We start from the raw sequence: 13,401 nt of genomic DNA on the forward strand, positions 1-13,401 counted from the left end.
GTTAGTTAGACTTACCGGACAATTCAGTACAGCAGGCTATACGGTCTTCTTCAGTTGAGTTACACTTTGAAACATTTATAGCGAGTAATACTCCAGTATTCTGCCTTTAATATTGTGATATTATTCAGTAGGGCTGCAACGATTAGTCAACATAATCGACGATGTCGATTATAAAAAAATCGTTGACGAGGAATTGTTGCGTCGATTAGTCATTAACACTATGATCGCCGGGGACGAGTTAAGACGTCATGCCTAGAGTCATGCTCATTCTGCCGAAGACGCCGTAACTCGTCTTTGATGTCAATATTTCAAAAATCTGTGACCGAAATCATATTTCCCCTCCGGAGCCCTGAGACACACTGCAAAGCTCCACTCAACTCTCTAGCGGTTCAAGAGCGCCATCTGGTGGCCGATCGGCAGATCGCCAACCGGAAATGAGCCTTTGAACCGGTAGTGCTCATCCATATGTGGTCCGGGCACTCGCTATCGTTAGAGAGACTCCGTCTTGACAAAGTGAACATCGATCGGTGCAAATAACTCGAAAAAACAACATGATTTGGACGTATATACTATTATACAACCTGGAAATGGATCGGGCATTTCTCCATCCCATAATAGAAAAAATTCTGTTCCACGCTCATCTGCCAGCGGCGCAAGGAAGCCACGGTAAGATTCAGCGTTATATTCTAACGTGTTCCATATAAACTGCTATGATGAACATATGACCCACTCTGGATGAATCATCTAACGCTGCCCACGGAATTATAAACGATCCCCCGCCCATCCGGTCATCATCAGATGACACGTAGTAACTTCTAGAACCACGTCCAGTTGAAATGTTTTATCTCGCGCCGATTGCTATCAAACTGTATTTCATCATCAATATTTAATGCATTTGGAGCTATAAATCAAGTTCTGGAGAAAGCTGCAGAAAACGATAAAAACATACTTATACTTTAGACCATATTTTAGTATGAATATGTGAATGAAAAAGTTTAACGTTGCTACACCCTGAACAATACATACAGGACATTGAATGGGCCATAATAATGGCAATTTAGCAATAGAATTAAAAAAGTTATAGCCCTGCAAAGAAGGGGAACTTCTCCATAGACAAATAGAGCTGGCGAGGGATGGTAAATTATGAATTTAACCCATGGCGATCAAAGTGTTAATTTTCTTTTATTATTATTATAATTTTTTTATTTTTATTTATTTTTTTGCACTACCTATCTTTGTGAAAGTGGCTTCTCAGCTCTGGTCCAGCCAGCTGAAGACTTCTTAGCTTAACATAACAGACCGACAGTAAGTTTGGGGGAACTAATGAAATAACTGGGGACTCCTGACAAGAGTCTCAAAGCAACTCTGAGGTCATGCTCAATGTCCAATCTGTTCCTCTGCTCTGTCTTCAGCTGGACCAGAGCTGAGAAGCCACTTTCACAAAGATAAGTAGTGCAAAGAAAAAAAAAAAAAAAAAATTATATAATTGTTTTTCGATTAGTCGACTAATCGAAAAAATAATCGACAGATTAGTCGACTACCAAAATAGTCATTAGTTGCAGCCCTATTATTCAGGATAATCCAGTATGCTGTGGTTAATATTGTGATATTATTCAGGATACACCATTCTGTTTTTAATATTGTGATATTATTCATGCTGTGATGTGAATGCCGTCTATGTTAGTTTACCTTCAATGGAGAAGTGCATTAAATAATTTTAATGCAAAAAAAGTGTCCTCTGTTCTTTAATTTCAGCATTGTCTATCGCAGAACACATTCCATTGTGGGCAGAGTGTATGCTTGGTTTCATTCCAGCCTTGCCTAAATACCAGCTGATGATTTCACTAATTGGCTCACCTCTCCAACTACTGTAACTCACCTGGTGCAATGTATAGTTAAAATGAAAACTTGGCCCACGATGGAATGAGTTTGAGACCCCTGGTCTATCCCTTTAAAAAAAATTACTTTTACTTTTTAGTACTTAAGTACATTTAAAAGTAGGACTTTGCAGGGCGGTCAGGTGGCGTAACGGAGATTGCGTTCGTCACCAAACCCCGGAGCGGCTAGATTCGCCTGTTCGAATCCAGCTCACAGCTCCGGGGTTGTCACCAGCTTGGCTGGCCGTTCACACTAATACAATTGGCAGTATTAGAGGGTGGGAGAAGCTGGCGGGGTGGGTCCGGGTCGTTGTAAACAGCGACTCCTACAGTTCGGTCGGGGCACCTGCTAAGCGCGGATAGGACTTGAGTGGGATAGTGTGATCCTTCCACACGCTACGCCCTCTCAATGAGAATCCGCGCTGCCAGGTGAAAAGAAGCAGTTGATTGGCTGGACGTGTGTCGGAGGAAGCACGTGATAGCCTCCACTGTCCCAGACCGACTGTGGGGGGTAAGTGCGCAGCGACCAGGAATGGGATTGGGAATTGGCATAACGACTAACATTGGGATGGGAGAAAATCGGAGGAAAATGGAGGGGGGAAAAGATAAAAAAAAAAAAAAAAAAAAAAAAAAAAGTAGGACTTTGTGACTTTTACTCAATTGTGTTTTTAGTCAGATACTTTGACTTTTACTTGAGTCAGATTTTGAGACGGTACCCATACTTTCACTTAAGTATAATTTCTGGGTACTTTTTACACCCCTGCTTATTGGAACCCACAGACGGAAGCTGACTCTAGATCAGTATTTCCACAGGTTCCTAAAAATGTATTTGCCTGCCTTGGGATTTATTTATTTATTTCTCCTCCTATTTTTCTTGTATTTTCTTTAGTTGTTATGCCAATTCCCCCCTCCCCTTCCTAGTTGTTGCGCGCATTTTCCCCCTACTTGTCGGTCTAGGGAGCCCTGAAGTCTATCACATGCTTCCTCCGATACATAGGAGACAGCCAGAAGCCTTTTTTCACCTGGCAGCGAGGACTCTCATTGGGTGGGTGTAACGCGTGGGAGGGCACACTACCTCACCCAGATGCGTCTATACTTCCCACAAGCAAGTTGTCCTTTTGCGCAATCTGATTGGCCACTGACGTTTCTGGTCATGTGACATGTGCGCCCAATCGTGTGACGGCAAGTTCTTTGGACGGTTAAGCTTAGGCGCTCTTTCGAAGTTGGTTAAGGTTAGAGTTTGTCTTAGAGCATGGCGATAGAACGCCAGCCCTGATTCCAAACTCTAACCTTAACCAACTGCGAAAGAGTCGCCTAAGCTTAACCAGTGATAAACTAGGCGGTAGGTCGTTTGCACGCTGTTCGACGCGGAAATGGGCTAAGACACTGCTCGTCATGCGATTGGGTGCACATGTCACATGACCAGAAACGTGCGTGGCCAATCAGAGCGCAAAACGGGAATGCGGAAGGACAACTTGCTTGTGGGAAGTAGACGCCACCCGTGTCCCTTCCTCGCTGTGCGACCTGTAGGAGTAGCTGTTTACAACGACCAGAATACCACCCACCGGCTTCCCTCCCGCTGACACTGCCAATTCTGTCAGTATGACGACCGGCCAAGCCGGAGGCACCGCTGACAGCAGGATTCGATACCAGTGTCTCTGCGGTGGTAGACAGACGCTTAGTCCGCTGCGCTACCCGGCCGCCCCCCTGCCTTGGGATTTTGAAGTTATGTTGCTTATTATTTGACCAGACAGGACTCAGTGCACATTTAACAGGGAACACCACTCAAATGACAATTTTCATTTCCATGGAAAGTTCAATCAATAATTTGTGAAGACGAGCTCTCTCTCCCAAAGCCAGACACCAGAGAAGTAAGAACCAAACTTGATGCCATCAAGTATAGTGGAGCTATAAATATGGAGCTGCTCCATTGATAATGAATGGGATATTGATTTTGTGGACCCAGAGAACATTTATTTTGTAATATATATTCAAATGAGCTTTATTCTATAGTACTGGACTCTGTCTCTTCTGAAACAGAAAATGTACCTATGAACTCAGAACATTCCCCTGGATGCTCTCAATGTCATCTATACAAAATACTAACCTACACTCTTTTACTATTATGCACTTTGCTATTACTGTAAGTATTCTACGTATATTCTACCTATATTACTATGCTAATATGTCTATACTACTATCTATGCACTCAAGAGTGTAGCACTCAAATTCGACACTGTTTGACAAACAATATCACTTACCCTTAGCTGACTTGTTGTACAGAACTTGTAAATTGCTTCGGATAAAAGCATCAGCTAAATGTAAATGGAATGTAAAAGTGCTACAGTATATACTGTAAATGCAGTCCATTTATAAGGAGGTACTGTAGTTCAACTTTTTTTTTACTTGAGTCACACTCACAGGTCAGAGTCTAGCGACTCTAGCCCCCATAGCCACACTCCCTAGCATGCCCAGTTAGCCTACCACACACTTTCTCTTCAGAATTTATTTTAATTGTGCTATATGTTTTAAGTTTGGGTGTGCTCAACATTTATCTTTTTTAATATATTATAAATTGACTATTTTATCACATTCTTAACGTTGTAAACTCTCTGCTATAAATCATCAATATCCTTTGCCCAATAACCTTTTGTATTTGGCCTGTACTGTATCACCTTCATAATCCACTTACATCCATATTTAAAAGTGCACATGGCAGTTTTGTTCACGTTTGCAGAGTATGCACGTACTTAACACGTGTGAACATATAATTATTCTGTCTTATGTCATCATAAATCAAAACAAAATCATCACAACAGTGAAGTTTAACTTTATAACCCAGAAACCCTTCCTTTAAAGACGATGTTGAGGAAGAAGTTTGACATTTCTCTGAGTTTAAAATGTTTACTTAGTATCTCTGTAAAGCCCTACTCCGGATATTTAATTTTATTTAATAAAAACAAATTTGTTCTCACTTTTTCTGTATTTTTCTCCCATCCCAATTTAGTCGTTATGCCAATTCCCTTCCTGGTCGTTGCGTGCATTGTCCCACTGTCGGACTGAGGAGGGTGTAGAACTACCACATGCCTCCTCCGATACATGTGGAGTCAGCCAGCCGTTTCTTTTCACCTGACAGCGAGGAGTCTCACTGGGGGAACGTAACGCGTGCAGAGGTTCACGCTATTTCCCCCCGATCCCCTCCCTGCTGAACAGGCGGCCCGACCGACAGTATAGGAACCGCAGTTTACAACGACCAGGACATACACCCCACCGGCTACCCACCCGCTAACACTGCCAATTGTGTTAGTAGGGACGACTGACCAAGGACTCCGGATATTTTGACCATTTATTAACACTCAACAAACCGCCTTGGCCAGTCCTTCATACCAGCGGCCATCAGGTTCCACAACAGTGGGCAGGGACTGCTGCCAGACATCCAAATGCAACTACTAGGAACATAGTTGACTCCCACCTAAAAAGACAATATACTTACCGCACTTTATGTGAATACTGTATACTACATCAGGGCATGTATTTAGCATTTTAGCACCTAGCATTCTTAGATTATATATTAGATTAGAGTTAGACTATTGGATTATCAGATTATATATTGCATATATTTAGCATTTTAGATTATATATTAGATTAGATTTAGACTATTGGATTACTAGATTATATATTGCATATTAGCATTTAAGCATTTAGTTTCTTTAGACTATATATTAGATTCGATTTATATTATTATTAGATGATATATTGTGACCATATTTATTGTAGGGCAAAATAACTGAGAGGGCATACATACCCTCATCTCGCACCTTGTTGCCCATATCCAGAGTTAAACTATATTGTATATTGTTTACACTGCCTTTTATTCTATTTTTATTTGTACTTCGCACTGAACTATACTTCTGTGACCTGTATGTCTTCTACTACCTGTACCTCCCCTCCCCCCTCCTACTGATGCCTGAATTTCCCCAAGGGGATCAATAAAGGAATGTCTTATCTTAACATAAACAAACCATTTACTGTACAGCTAAAAGTAGCGCAAATACATTTAAAAACACATATTTACCTATGTATAGTGTTAGTCCTGGTATCAAGAGCTCCATCAGTCAACTAGAGAATGAAAACAGTCTCCATTTCTATTTATTTATTTTGGTGGGACATGCCCTTTATTTACAGATTGATCCTTTAACAACCTATTCCACAACTGTTTCATATGCACAAGGCCCGGGTGCGTTTATTCTTATCCTAACGGATTTCTGCTTCCGCGTTCGCGTTCTGCGATCTGATTGGCCACTGACATACGCTAGTTTTGCCCCCCCCCCCCCCGTATGACGCCAGGCGGGCGTAGAAATAATGCGTGGAGAGCAAGCCTCGCACACACGTACTTTGAAATGAATCATTCCAGCAAAGTAGGCTTCTATTATTCAAATTACTGTTTTAATGGGTATCACAGTAGTAAGTCCTACTGTAGAACATGACATATTAGCATGACATCTGATTTATTAATGCCAATACTAAAGATTAGGGACAAACACAATTGGCACAAGCAGGGGTGCAGTCGTAATATGGGCGAAGGCCAAACGCCTGCGCACGCGCGCTCCCATACATGTTCCCTCGGTTGCGCACAGAACAGATGATACACCTTGTCTCATCCTTCCAGTCGAGAGATCAAGCAACCCCCCACCTACAGGCAGGGCCGCCTCAGGGGGTGTGCGAGCAGTGCGGTCGCACAGGGCCTCGCGGGAAGGGGGGCCTCGCAAAAAAAAAAAAAAAAAAAAAAATTATTATTTTTTTTTATTATTTTTTATTATTTCTTTTTTATTTTTTTTTTTTTTTTTTTGCGAGGCCCCCCTTCCCGCGAGGCCCTTTTTCATCACAGACCTAAAATCTAGTTTTGCTTATATGCTTATATATTTCACATTAGACACGTTTGTAGAATGACTTGTTCCTGGGTCTGCACCTGGGTCACTATTGGAGCTCTGGTGCTCTGCAGCAGGCATTGGTTTCAATGAGGGGAGGGGTTACACTATTCTAAAGCGTCTGACTATTCCGCGCGGCGTGCGTGCAGCATTGGAGTTTATCCGAGCCAAGGTGAAGAGGACATCGTTCGGCAGATGGACTGAAGATGAAAGTTGTTGCATGTTAGACAGTTCAGTCAGGCTAGCCATCCCGGCTAAAGACAGGGACAGCTAGTTAGCTTTAGCTACGTTATAATATTGAGTGCTATCCCGTGTGGTTCAGTCGGGATAGCCATGATGCTGTCGCCGGCTAGTAGCTAGCTTAGCTAACGGCTAACTAACGTTAGCTAACCTATCCAGAGGAGCGAGGCGAGGCGAGTGGATGTCTTTTCAAAAGAAGCAATACGCCGAAAGGTGTCCAGTCTGCCGGAAAGTACTCGAAGAAGAAGAAGAAGAAATTACACCGTGGGGCCAAGAAAGTCTCCTTCCACGTTGATACTGCGTTATGGTGAGTGACCGTGAGTCAACATATGATTATATACCCGCCGTGGATCTGTCTTTCTCTCTCTGGAGCCAAACTGGTCGACTAGCTAATACTACTAGTAGCTAACGCTAACGGTGTGTGCCTGGTGCTGGTGGTGAGAGCACCTGGCTGTTTGCAGCTACATAGAGCCACGTGCCTGATTGAGCTAACTGTTAGCCAGACGCCATGTGTGGGCTGGCTGGCTGGCTGTCGGCCCACCACGTCCTCCCCACACCCAGTCTCCTCGGCCGGAGCCGTGGCCCCCCGTACTATACCAGGAGGGAGGGGTGGGGAGCGAAGGTGGAGGGAGGCGCGCTGAGGCCTTTCGTCAACGTGGAGACCTGTGTTGCGGCCTTTCGCCCTGCGCCCTCGTGCAGGTAACTAAGATTAATGAAAATGTCATGACATTACCCCACTCTTACTTCCTTCCCCTCCCGAATGTTTTGTTAATAACGATGTTTTTTTCCAGGCAAAACATATGCTACTTCACAACATTTGGAGATACGACATGTGCTGTGTGTGAATGGTGTAGCTTGTGTAGCTTGTGTAGCTTGTGTAGCGTTGGGCCATTGGCCAAAGCTGTGTGTGGCCTGGTGTCACAGAGTACCTGGCTAGCCTATTTAGCTGATGTCGGCCATTGGCTCCTTGCTTTGGTTTCTCTGGTATACCCTGCTCTTCTTGTTGGATTTAAGTGTTGATCTTTGTCCTTTTGAATCTGTCATACATGCTCTAGTCTCTAACACACACACACATGACAAACACACATGTTCTCTCTCTCTCTCTCTCTCTTTCTAACACACACAGTCTGCCTATGGCGGCCTTTCTCGATGGCTAGGCTGTGCTCAAGGATCTTCAGTCACAGTGCTCAGGTATTCTGCCACTGTGTACTCTCTGTTTAGGGCCAAATAGCATTTCAATTTCTTTCCAATGTGTCTCTCTCTCTCTCTCTCTCTCTCTCTCTCTCTCTTTTGATCTTTGTCCTTTTGAATCTGTCATACATGCTCTAGTCTCTCTCTAACACACACACACATGACAAACACATGTTCTCTCTCTCTCTCTCTCTGTACACTGTATATTGACTGTAGAACGGGAGCTCTCTCTCGCTCTCTCTTTTGCTATATGTTGACTGTATCATGCCCCGCCTCGGGCAGCGCTATTATTTAAGAATATGTTGACTGTATATATATAAAAATATATATATAATTTTTTTTTTTTTTTTTTACCTTTGGGGGGGGGGGGGGGGGGGGGGGCTCGCGTTAAATCTCGCACAGGGCCTCGCATTTCTCCCAGGCGGCCCTGCCTACAGGGCTTGTATTTGGTTGCCGGTATTCTATTATTATGCAAAGTCTAGGTGATAAGTGCCGGCGACGAGTCATTTTTGTGTCGTCGTGCCGGCACTTATCACCTAGACTTTGCATAATAATAGGATGCGCGCACTTCGGCCTCAGTGACGAAGCCCAAACGTCGTTTGATCGCGTATGCCCAGCACTGCACCCCTGGGCACAAGTGTAAATCATGGATTAGTCACTCAGTTTTAACATCTGACTTAGCTCACCTTGTTAGACTGCTGGCTGTGGATCCTATGGTCACACTCTGGTTGGATGGTGTGTATGTATATGTATGTATTGTGCTGTATAATGACAATACATTTTAATCGAATCTCATTTTGAAATCGCTACGCTGCCTATGGACGCGACAGTGGCAGACAGCTTCGGAGGTGATTGCATTGCACCATGGTGATCCACTCAACAGGTAGCGATTTCAAAATGATTCGATTCAAATGTATTGTCATTATACAGCACAATACATACATACATGGTCCGTGTACGTTTTGATAGTTCATTTTTCGTTTCAAACTGAAATACGAGGTGTTTTCCTATTTCCGTTTGAAACCAAAATCGAAAAAACAGGGGGAAAACTGAAATACGGAGCTGTTTTTCGTATTTTGGTGTCAGAATCAAATGAAAAGAATTAGTAAATAATGGGCCGATTTTGGTCCGTGTACGATAGTTCGTTTTTCATTTTTGATGTGAAGAATGGAGAACGGAACCAACGTGACAAGTACATTTTTCAATGTAAAAGCCATGCACGATCTAACTTTAACGAATATGTATAACGTTATGAATAAATACATAAATACATGCATACAGATCTATACCAGGGTAACGTTATGATACATACATTTTTTGTTTTGTGCATTTCATTTAGACATGATATTTTATGTGAAGTAATAGCCGATTATGGTCTGTCCCAAATAGTGTTGTCTAAACGCACGTTATACAGATATCCTAGTTCAGTGGTCGGCAATAGGCGGCTCGCAGGCTGAAATAGGTCCGCCAGCAATAATATCTGCCCGTCAGATTATTCTGAGAATATGATTTGTGATGAAGATTCGCTTTATTGTATTGCAATCGGGAGACTTAGGTAAAGTTAGAAAGATATTCACAGATTCGAATTTCCGCTGTCAATCATTCTTAAGCGAAATGTTTTTAAAACACAAAGGACACCTCTTTCCTATCGTGGTAAGGTAGACAATGAGCTACAACCTTATTTTCACCTAAACGAGGCGTCCTCGGAACTGCACATTTAATAATATTGATATGTGCAGTCGGCCTTGAGGCAAGTGCGCAGCCAGGGACCGTCTAACAAGTGCAACAACGAAAAGAGACACTACAAAAAGATTCAATAACTTCACTGTCATACAATTATGACATCATACTGTGACATGACAAATGTTCTAGAATGTTTGATTATGACATCATACTGTCACATCACAAATGTTCTAGAATGTTCTATTATGACATCGTACTGTGACATCACAAATGTTCTAGAATGTTCTATTATGACACATACTGTGACATCACAAATGTCACAACAGAACATGTTTGAGTTCCATTTGAATAATAAAAATGATATGTTTGGTAAGGCTGTTCTCGAAGCCAGATTTTGGGATTCAAACTTCGTCAGGGTTCTTCGAACGGACGTTCGAACCTTCGTTTTTAATTAAAAAAAATTTAAATATATATATATTTTTTTTGTATCCTCAAACTAAATCCTCAATTTGAATAAAGTGATTCAAACTTTGTCAGGGTTTTTCGAACGTGACGTTCGAACCTTCCTTTTTAATAAAACAATTCTAATTAAAAAAAGTATTCTTATTTTTTTTTTATACGTTTTTTTTTTTTTTTTTTTTATCCTCAATTTGAATAAAGTGATTAATCTGATTAAATTAGTCTTTTTTCTTTTATTAAATCAACTTCCCAGCCCCCTGTCAATTGTCAAATGATGTCAAACTGTCAAATTAACATTCAGTATTCAATATTGTCTGATTCAATATTAACATTCAGTATTCAAGTAGAACAGCTAGCTAGCCGTTGTGGACACTCACCTTTCCACAGCAAAACGGTAGGCAAGGCACCTTGGTTGAGAAATGCAGGCTTCAATCTATGTTGTTTAGTCTATCTGTTCAGTCCTCTTCAGTCCTGTTCCAAGATGCACAATGAGATCTTGAGAGAATTTTTGAATATATATAGAACACAAATGTTCTAGAATGTTTGATTATGACATCCTACTGTGACATCACAAATGTTCTAGAATTGGCTATTATGACATCATACTGAGACATCACAAATGTTCTAGAATGGGCTATTATGACACATACTGTGACATCACAAATGTTCTAGAATGTTTGATTATGCCATCATACTGTGACATGACATATGTTCTAGAATGATCTATTATGACATCATACTGTGACATCACAAATGTTCTAGAATGTTTGATTATGACATCATACTGTGACATCACAAATGTTCTAGAATGTATATTATGACATCATACTGTGACATCACAAATGTTCTAGAATGTTTGATTATGACATTCTACTGTGACATCACAAATGTTCTAGACTGTTATATTAGGACATCATACTGTGACATCACAAATGTTCTAGAATGTTCTATTATGACACATACTGTGACATCACAAATGTCACAACAGAACATGTTTGAGTTTTATTTGAATAATAAAAATAATATGTTTGGTAAGGCTGTTCTCGAAGCCAGATTTTGGGATTCAAACTTCGTCAGGGTTTTTCGAACGGACGTTCGAACCTTCGTTTTTAATTAAAAACAAAATTAAAATATATATATATTTTTTTTGTATCCTCAAACTAAATCCTCAATTTGAATAAAGTGATTCAAACTTTGTCAGGGTTTTTCGAACGGGACGTTCGAACCTTCCTTTTTAATAAAAAAATTCTAATTAAAAAAAGTATTCTTATTTTTTTTTATAATTTTTTTTTTTTTTTTTTTTTATCCTCAATTTGAATAAAGTGATTAATCTGATTAAATTAGTATTTTTTCTTTTATTAAATCAACTTCCCAGCCCCCTGTCAATTGTCAAATGATGTCAAAATGTCAAATTAACATTCAGTATTCAATATTGTCTGATTCAATATTAACATTCAGTATTCAAGTAGAACAGCTAGCTAGCCGTTGTGGACACTCACCTTTCCACAGCAAAACGGTAGGCAAGGCACCTTGGTTGAGAAATGCAGGCTTCAATCTATGTTGTTTAGTCTATCTGTTCAGTCCTCTTCAGTCCGCTATATCCTCTGGTACAACTCTGAAGCATGCAGAAATGTCAGCACTGCTTCTTCTTCTTCTTCTTATTTGAATTTCCGGCAGTGTAGACGCATCGTGGCGTATTACTGCCCTCCACAATTCTTGCTTCGCCCACACTTGAGAAAGTTTACACTCCTCTTCTTCTTCTCATCTTCAAAACACATTTCTATCGTCTCTGTCTCCTTCTTCTCTGCTCCTCTTGTCATACAATCACAATACAAACATCATCTCCTCTCTTGGAGGGCCCCCCCAAGAGGGGGAACCCTCCATCTCATCGCCACCAGAATCCTCCCGAGAGAATTGTTGAATATATCTCTTCTTGAGAGAATTTGTTGAATATATATAGAACACAAATGTTCTAGAATGTTTGATTATGACATCCTACTGTGACATCACAAATGTTCTAGAATTGGCTATTATGACATCATACTGAGGCCCCGTCCACACGAACGCTGGGTTTAATGTAACCGTGATTGTATGTGCGCAGTTGCACTGTTCGGCCACACACAACCGGGGATTTGCTACACTGCAACCGCGGTCTTTTGAAACCGGTGGCCAGGGTGGAGTTGTGCGGTTTTGCAGTTGCGTGTGGGCATAGCAACCGAGGTTATTCCCAGTGTTTACAGCAGAGCTGTCGCAATTATTCCCCATGTTCACGGCAGACCGCGGGGTAGAGAGATTAGAGCAGAGCCAACTACACCAGTGTTTACAGCAGAGCTGTCCCAAGTAGCGTTATATGAAAATGATTGTAACAAACTTTTGTTCAAAACGTATCGTCTGTGTTGAAGAGTGTTGTGATCGACTGATGTCTGTTGACGCTCAGAGTAAACATGTAGCTGCAGCTAAACTAAACTCATGTGTTGTCAAGTTATTGTTATAAGGAACCCAGTCCAGACTGCATCCCCTTAACAATTGTTTGTATTGAGCCGTATTGTATTGTACCCATTCTGCAATCTGTTAAATAACGTTTACATCCATTTCATATCGTAACGTTACTTCTTCTTCTTCAGTTAATTAATGGCAGATCGCGACCCAACAGGAAGTTTAGTGAGCGTTCAGTCTTTTCTGATTGGTTGAAATGGCCTTCATGTCTGAACAACATCGCCGCCTACTGCTTTGGCATTGTATTACATTGTACTAAATGTATCGGTTGCTGGGTTCCAGCTCTGCCGTGAGTACGCAGTTATACACGGTTGTCCACCTGTGTTCACCGTGTGGACGGAGTTTTATTTTTTCAAACTTCGGTCATATTAAATCCAAACTCTCGTGTGGACAGGGCCTGAGACATCACAAATGTTCTAGAATGGGCTATTATGACATCATACTGTGACATCACAAATGTTCTAGAATGTTTGATTATGACATCATACTGTGACATAACATATTTTCTAGAATGATCTATTATGACA

This window comes from Notolepis coatsorum (assembly GCF_963971535.1).
Source record: "Notolepis coatsorum genome assembly, chromosome: 1".
Lineage (NCBI taxonomy): Eukaryota > Metazoa > Chordata > Actinopteri > Aulopiformes > Paralepididae > Notolepis > Notolepis coatsorum.